General features: G+C 38.7%; 1 non-coding gene across 1 annotated transcript; it reads left to right on the top strand.

The window, feature by feature from the left end:
- Positions 1–3,955: 3,955 nt before the first annotated feature.
- On the top strand, positions 3,956–4,090 carry LOC139738013 (U8 small nucleolar RNA). Its single transcript, XR_011711410.1, has one exon. It is a non-coding gene; the product is annotated as a U8 small nucleolar RNA (small nucleolar RNA).
- Positions 4,091–8,744: the final 4,654 nt, after the last annotated feature.

Here is an 8,744-nt window from a genome sequence, read left to right on the forward strand (position 1 = left end):
GGTATTTTTGTGCAGTTTATGCTTTCTCTCCATGATTGTAGATGATAATAATTATACTGGATGGTATTAATTCCATGAATTAATACCATCCAGTATAATATTGCACTTGTTAGGGCCAATATTCCCTGGTATCCCATTCAGAGCCATCCAATGTAATATAAATTCACAGGTAGAATAATCAATCTGATCATCGAAATTTCATTGAAGTCCTCATCGTCCAGTGTTGAGCTGTTGGAAGGTGCATCACAGCTTCCCTGCCTTGATTCTGCACACTTCACAAATGACAGGTCTACATGTATTTGTAACCAGAGTTTCCGATATATCACACAGTTTTGCTATACAGACAACTACAAGGAGAAAATATCAGACTGGACTCACAACCTACCACAATCAAGTACTAAAAATGAAGCACAAATTAAATTTCTTGTTATGACATGCAACTTCTTGCTTACAAGGACAGGAAAGAGCTTGACCGGAAACAACAGTAAATATCGCATATTTTTGTAAATTCCCTGACATACGGTGTACATGCCCCAGCAGCGAAGGCTGGAAATGTTTCCTGTATTTTGGAAATAAATTTCAAGGCATTTCCTGTTTGGCAAGCATCCTAATAAATTCAAATAAGCCAAGAAAATATCATACAGTTCAACCTCTCCTATCTAACATCCCTTTATCCGGTTGCAATCTTGGCTTGATTTTTTTTTTAATTTTTTAAATCTAATAATCACAGGAAAAGGGAGATTTCAAAATCAAACAAAATTCCTACACAAACTCATATGAATTTAATATTATTCCCAACAAATTGATTTCAATTTGACCAAAAAAAAAAATGATTTTGTGCTGAAAGCAAAGAGAGAGTTTCAGTATACACTACCTTCAACAGGTTACATGTACACATTGTAGATAACGTACAGTGTACAATGTACACGTGTAGCTACCATTGGGCAGGCAGCTGTGTGTATTAACTTAACATTGAAGGCCCGGTCACACAGCCCAAAAGTCGCGTAAACGCATGAATCACGCAAGAAATTCAAGCCTTACGCGATACATGCGCGATTTGCGCATTTCATGAGTTTGTCTAATATAGAACCCTTGCAGTTGTCCGCCGATGTGCACCGGATCAGCGCTTTACGCGAATCTAGGTTTTGAGCAGCTCAAAACTCGGCTTCGCGTAAGAGTTTACGCAGTACTGCGCTGTTCTACATAATTTTTGCGTGGTTTGCATAGTTCTTACGCGGACAATGCGCAAAATATGCGTGGAATATCAGTGATCGTTCGCAAAAATGTTGCCGCTATCGCGTTCACGCGCAAATCATGCGCGATTCATACGCAGTTCATCAGTGATAATGCACAGATTATCCATGGTTTTCCGCGGACCTCAGTCGTCGCGCAGAACCAAATATTCCCCCTATTTGGGGCCTTTGCGTGCCTATGCGCTGAAAGTGCGTGGTTTGTTAGTGATTTTTGCGTGATCTTTACGTAGTTCTTGCGCAATTCATCAGTGATTTTCATCGCGTAAATCAGCGAAAATTCTCGACGGACAAGCACGCACAACCAAATCTCAGGCGTGATTCATGCGTTTACGCGACTTTTGGGCTGTGTGACCAAGCCCTCAGTCTACCATATCCAGCCAAATCCCTCATCCAGATGAGTGCCAGTCCCGACATGTCCGGACAGGAGAGGTCGGACTGTACATGATGCTCATATCATAGCAGCATGCGTGAATTCATGAAATTACACTGGGTAATTTCTACTTACAAGAAAACTTCATTATCAAACAAAGTACACTTTGTATTTTGAAATGTATCTAAAGCCAATATGGGTATTTTTGCACTTCTGAGATCAAAACAGGAATCATGTTTTTTTAAACAATCAAATTAGACCAATCAATATTTTCGACCAGGTTTTGCTTTGGTTGTGTGACTTTTGCCTTTAAAGAATGACCAATTTATTGAGGAGTGAGAGCTTTAGTAGATTGACCTTGAATTCATTGCCACTAACACACAAGTCCTTCACACCTGTTTGGTAAAAAATAAATAAATAAATAAATAAATAAAATCCGAGGTGACTGGGTGTGCAAGACAGCACTTCTTGCCTAATAGAACACAGAAAAATCACTGAACTTCAACAAAATTTCATACAATCTCATTATTTGAGAATACTGCCCTCTTATAATAAAACAATCACAGGCTTGTGGGCAAAGAATGAAATGTTTTAGTACAGAAGGCCCATTCACATACACTCAATATTCATAGTTTTCACAAATCAATTTTTGCAACGCAATGCGAAAACCACAAATACTTTAAAAAAGAAATGCCAAAATCATGCATTGAATTGTCAATGATGGGCTTATGGCGACTGTAACTCCTTCCCCCCTAGAAATCACATAATTTGCTACATCATTACAGCACAGGACTACCATAATTTGACGCAAAGGAATCATTTCATTCTTATCAATTTCTGTTGTTGTTTTTTTTTAAGAGAAAAAGCAGTGAAAACATTTGTTCAGTTCAATGGAAGACTTGTGAGGCGGTGGTATCATCACCTCTGCCAATTTGAGTAAGAACGGTACACGCCGAATATTTTGTGAGTTTTTATTTTCACTAATTTTGTGAGTCGGGTGCTATTCAAGAATATACAAACACATAAAAGACATTAACTTTCATTGCGACATGAATGTGACATGGGATAATGCATATCTCCTTTCAGTACTGTACTCCACAATCGCGAATTCAACCGCTCGCAAAATTGTTGAGAATTCCCGATTTGCGAAAAATTAGACTTGCTAGACATATGGCGGATACAGTATGTGGTTTCAACTAATGTTACTGACCAATGAAAACACAGGAATCTTTAAGATCCCATAACTTTGTCATATTACAAAATTGCGTGATGAAATCCCTACCATTCTGCATTAATATCAAGTTCTTATATGATTTACCATTGATTGTGGCAAACTAGCAAATGGTACATCCAGCAATTTTTCTCTAATGATTGAAATGTTATATTATGACCATTACATTAGCATATAAACATTACTATAATAATATATAATATATGAAAATAACAAACAAACTACTAACAAATGTGATATGAAAAAGCCTACCACAGCTACGTATTTGGTTCACCATCAGCATGCTACAGAGGGCAATTCATTGGCATTCAAACAGTCATACCTCTTTGATTAGTTTATCAATTACAGGGGTTGTGGAACTGAGCACACAAACACACACATATACACTCTTGGTTAAAAAAAACAACAACAACTTAAAGAATAAAAGGGTAAATATCTACACATGTAAAACTAACAATGAAACACTGAAAGATGTTTTGAGGCATACTGATTTATATTCATTGTGTAAATATCTCAATGAAACATTTTATTCCTTGTCAGTTGTCTTAAACATGCATCTTTTTTTTTTTTGGTAAATGCATCACACACTTACCTTGATTCAGAATTAAGATTTGGAATAAAAAATAATTGATGTCAAGTCATGCATTTTATTACTTAGCATAATGTGCAACAAAGTCTTGATACAAAGACTATACCCTGCACACCCACACACAGGCGCTCACACGTATCATGCACGCAAACGGACCTTTATACACAAAGGATGATTACGCACTAAAGAACAGCTGATGACGTGCTTGGGCAGAGGGGAGGCACTCATGCATATTCACAACCAATATTCATGAGCAAAGTCACAGGAAGAATCTTTCTTCATTCCTCCACTCTCTGACGCCCTAAGAGCATCATAACCCCCTTGCTAATGTTTGTAACATCATACACCGTTTTAGCAATCACTAAAAAATTATCTCAGTGCAATGTTGTATGTAAGAACACCCAAATTGCCCTGTAATGAAGAAAGAACAGCATACCGAATTGCACAAAAGTAACCACGACCAAAGTGTAGTAATGATTGAATAGTGCCAAACGGCCTCCCATTCCACATATTCATCAGGAAGGGTGTAATCCTTACCTGTTATCTCCTCTGGAGATAGCTTGAATATGATGAGATGTATTGGATGATCACAAGGATTACTCCATGGGAATGGGGATATGACAACCCCCCATAACCCCATCTCTGATTCATCCTGATGAATCCATTCTTTCAAATAAAATACTATGACCATTGCAGAATCTTCACAGCAACAAATCTTTCCTCCCTAATATCCCTAACAAAAAGTACTAAGGGAAAAGCTTTGGAGCTTTTTTGTTTTGTTTGTTTGTTTGCTCAACAGTATCTAATACCAAAAGGGGAACTCCCATAACTAAGAGAAATTGCTTACATATCCAGGGTTCAACAATACCATTTTTTCTCTGGTGGCCCATGTTCAGTTCACTTAAATTTTTAAATCTTTAACTTTGGTGGCCCAATATAGAAACTGAAACACTGGTAAATATCTATTTTGAATCTGAAGTGCCTGTTTGACAGCCTTTTTTTTAAAGTTGGTGGCCCAATATCAATAATTCTAATTTAATCTCATTCTTTTTTGCTAAGTGTGTTTTGTTTTGTTTTGTTTTGCTTTGTTTTTGTTGTTGTTGTTAGACCCTTGCAATACTTTGCCTCGCACAATGTGTACATTATGAAGGGCATGCAAAAACATCTCTTTCTCCCCCCCCCCCCCCTTCCCCCCTTTTTTTCAAGTACACATGAGTCAACTCAGGTGCACTAAACCCAGGGTGATGAAAGCAAGGGTCACATTCTGGTCACTGTTTACACGTACAGTAGTTCACAGGCTTTATAAAGTGCTCCATTTGCACCCAAGTGCAACTTCTTCTTTTTTTTTCTATTAAAAGTCATTGTTGCTAGGTTCCAATCATATGATACAATGAACGGATACAACGGACAATTTTAATACATGTATTCTTGAAATATTGATTTCACACTTATAGGAGATTTTTAAAAGTGAATATTTGGGCACAGTTCAATAGAAGACTTACAAGATAATCACATCATCACCTCTGCCAAATTTTATACTACAAGTGGCTATGAATTGTAACAAATAAGTGAAAACACAGAAAACTTTACAATATAACAAAAAAACTTTTTTATGCCTCCAGTCTTCTCCTCTCCCCCCCCCCCCCCCCCCCACCCATTTTGATCAGAGATACTTTTAGAACCTTTACTGGTATATTACTTGCATTATACACATTATTGATTTTCCACACATGTTGCATATGAATTATATGTTTTCATACAATATCTATTCCCATATCCACATAGTATACAATGTATTTTACTACACATCCACTATGCCGTGTACAGTGAATGTATGAATAATTGCAAAGTTGGCTTTCACATTTTTTATACACTTTTGTTCATCAACTTTGGGGCTTTCTGTTTGACCCCCCCCCCCCCTTTTTCACTCGCCGTGTTGTAATTTCAGCCCTTCCCTAGGCTTCACAACTTCATTGTCTTGTTCTTGATCTTGTTAGACGTTGCCTTCCTATTCATCTTTACCCTTCACAGGTTGCTCTCAATGATCCATCAGATTATCACTGGCCTTACACATCTCCCCTTTTGTTTGCTCACCCCTTTGCTTTTAATCCAACCTCCTTTAAAGGACAAGTTCACCTTCATAAACATAAGGATTGAGAGAATGTAGCAATATTAGTAGAACACATCATTGAAAGTTTGAGGGAAATCGGACAATCCGTTCAAAAGTTATGAATTTTTGAAGTTTTTGTGCAGTAACCGCTGGATGAAAAGACTACCGCAGTGTGTGAATAACTTAGATGTCACATGCGTACAACAATATAAGGAAAATATAAAGAGAATTTCACAAAATTTCATTTTTTGAAAAAAGTACGCATTTCCCCGACTCGTTACCGACAAATGTTATGGATAATATTATTCCCCCTGCCTTTAGAAAGAGGCAAGTCAAGTGCTCTTTTATTATGCGAAAAAAGTGAAAATATGTTGAATTTTCTTTACATTTTCTTTATACTGTTGTACGCATATGACTCACAAGCTGTAGTAGTCTCCTCATCCAGCGGTTCCAACACAAAAATTTAAAAAATTCATAACTTTTGCATCGATTGTCCAATTTTCCTCAAACTTTCACTGATGTGTTCTACTAATATTGTTGTATTTTCTCAATCCTTATGTTTATGAAGGTGAACTTGTCCTTTAAACTGGCCCTACACCTCTCCCCTTTTGTTTGCTCACCCCTTTGCTTTAATCTACCCTCCTTTAATACCTGATTGGCTTCTTACCTTTGACACCCTACCTACCCCTTCTGCCTTCTTTGTTCTGTGTCCCTATCCCCTCCATGACAGTACATCAACATAGTCCATGTCTGTGCTGCCCCTTCGTGTTTGCTATTTTACCTATAAGTTTCTGCTAAGATCAAAAGCTCAAGCCCTTTCTTGACTCTGATCCCTTACAATTGGACAGGGCCCGCGCTGTGTTTTTAAAAGTGGGAGGGGGGTGGACAATCAGTTTTCAACAGCTTTTTTACCACATTTCTTCCCTTTCCAGTGACAACACAAAAGAAATTAATTTAAAACAAAACTCCTGCATATATTCCCCCCCAAACCCATTATCAAGAATGTTGAAGGCCACAATATCAAACTAGAAAAGCACTCAGAGAGCACAAAACCTCCACCAAACAGCTCAGGTGTTTCCATGCATGCATGCATGATGAAATTGCCCTATTTCCGATAATAAAGAAACCTTTCTAGTGTCTCGGAGTCTACCTCATTACCTCCTGCTGTACCTTGAATGCTGCTCAGTGCATGTGGGCACACCTAAAGTACGCACAGCTTGAACTCCCTCGTTTGTTGGCCCTATTTGCCAATGATAATCCTTCAAAAAGATTTTAAAAAATAAAAATTCCTGGATCCACGCAGTGTTCCAGATCACTACCAAAATTTAATCATCTGTTCCTTGTGTCATTATCAACTTTGTGAAATCCGTTCACAACTTTTTGAGTCATTTTTGCAAACAGACGAAACCAACGGTAACAAAAAACACTTGATGGATGTAATGGGTTTACATTAGCCGAATATGTATGCACCTACAACGTATTTCATTGCATCCACAGATGCTCAATACCGCATGCACTCTCAGCTACAAACATTGTACCAGTAGCCATTCATACTAGTCATGGCCAAATTAGGATAACAATGCCATCGTGGGGAAGCTGAAAACAAGAATATCACTCTGTAAACTAAAGTATCGATAGGTGTCAATCTACTCATTTTAGAGCATGACAGCCTGTAGGTCACTGTGTGTGGTAGACCCAAAGATCAGTTTATTGTCCAGGATATGTTCCAAAGAGACTAATACCTCGTTTATACTGCTACGTAGCGGGTTTCAGAGCCTCCTCGAGGAGGTTCGAAAGCCCACTATGAAAAAGCAGCCTCTCGTCTGTTTATACTGCTTGCCAAAAGCAGGCTCTAGCAGGCCCTACTGTACCAGGCCCAATGGGCTCTTCCCCTGATACACAGCACAAGCTTTTGCGCGAAAGGGTGCAAGTTGCGCGGCTTTCTTCAGTGGGGATTTGTTGCGACAGCTGAGTTGTTTACGTTAGCGGGCGATGACCTTCAGCAATAACTTCCGGGTCGGCTAAAAGGCGGCTTCTCGAACCCCCTAGTGTTTATACTGCAGCAGAGGCTGCTATAGCAGGCTTTGACCGACAAGTCTGTCTAATTCCGCGAAAAACTTCTCATTTATAATAATGACATTTGCTGGGTCAGTTTTTCGCTTCTTAGACAGACACCATTGATACATATGCCATTGCGACGGTTTCCACCGTTCTGGCTGAAACGCAACTTCGATCCGGTTCCTCCCGCATAAAAATGGTTATTATCAATTTTTCCAGCTTGGTTTTCAAACCAATCTGGAAAAAATATACACAGGATTAATCAGTAAACATTTTGACTCACCTCTTCCACTGTTTCTTCCTGTTTTCTGGCTGTTTCCTCCACTTCTTTGCAGCGCTCCCCAATTCATCGTAGCCTTTGTTTGAAAAATGACCGCACAAACGTCTATGGCAAGCCAAATGCTCATTCACAATATTACGAAGTTAAATTTAGCGCTCGAACAACTTACTAGTACTTTAGTCAATAAACATAAGTGTACTGATACAGTAATTGTATGGAGCATTTGGCTTGCCATAGACGTTCGTGCGGTCATTTTTTCAAACGAAGGCGGCGATGAATTGGGGAGAGCGGCAAAGAAGTGGAGGAAACAACCAGAAAACAGGAGGAAACAGTGGAAGAGGCGAGTCAAAATGTTTACTGATTAATCCTGTATATATTTTTTCCCGATTGGTTAGAAAATCAAGCTGGAAAAAATAATTTTAAAAAATGGGTCGAAGTTGCGTTTCAGCCAGAAAGGTGGAAACCGTCGCAATGGCGTATGTATCAATGGTGTCTGTCTAAGAAGCGACAAACTGACCCAGCAAATGTCATTATTATAAATGAGAAGTTTTTCGCGGAATTAGACAGACTTGTTGGTCAATCTGATCTGAAAATCTCCTTTTGTCTGTTTATACTGAGCTGAAAGGTTGCTCGAGACTGCTATAGGAGGCTTCAGAAAAACCCCTTTCTGCTTAGTATAAATGGGGTAGTAGTCTGGCTTCACGGAGTCCCTCTCTTTAATATACAGACTGAAGGCTCTCATACCTGATACTGTTGAGGGGGTGCTCTACCCAAAGAAACCAATGTGATTCACTAATGGACAGTATTCACCAATGATCAGTTTAACCCGTTGAGGACGAGTCCGAAGTATACT

Source organism: Diadema antillarum, unplaced genomic scaffold (genome assembly GCF_040938485.1).
Source record: "Diadema antillarum isolate AM-2024a unplaced genomic scaffold, OU_Dant_1.0 seq00000718_RagTag, whole genome shotgun sequence".
In the NCBI taxonomy this organism is placed as follows: domain Eukaryota; kingdom Metazoa; phylum Echinodermata; class Echinoidea; order Diadematoida; family Diadematidae; genus Diadema; species Diadema antillarum.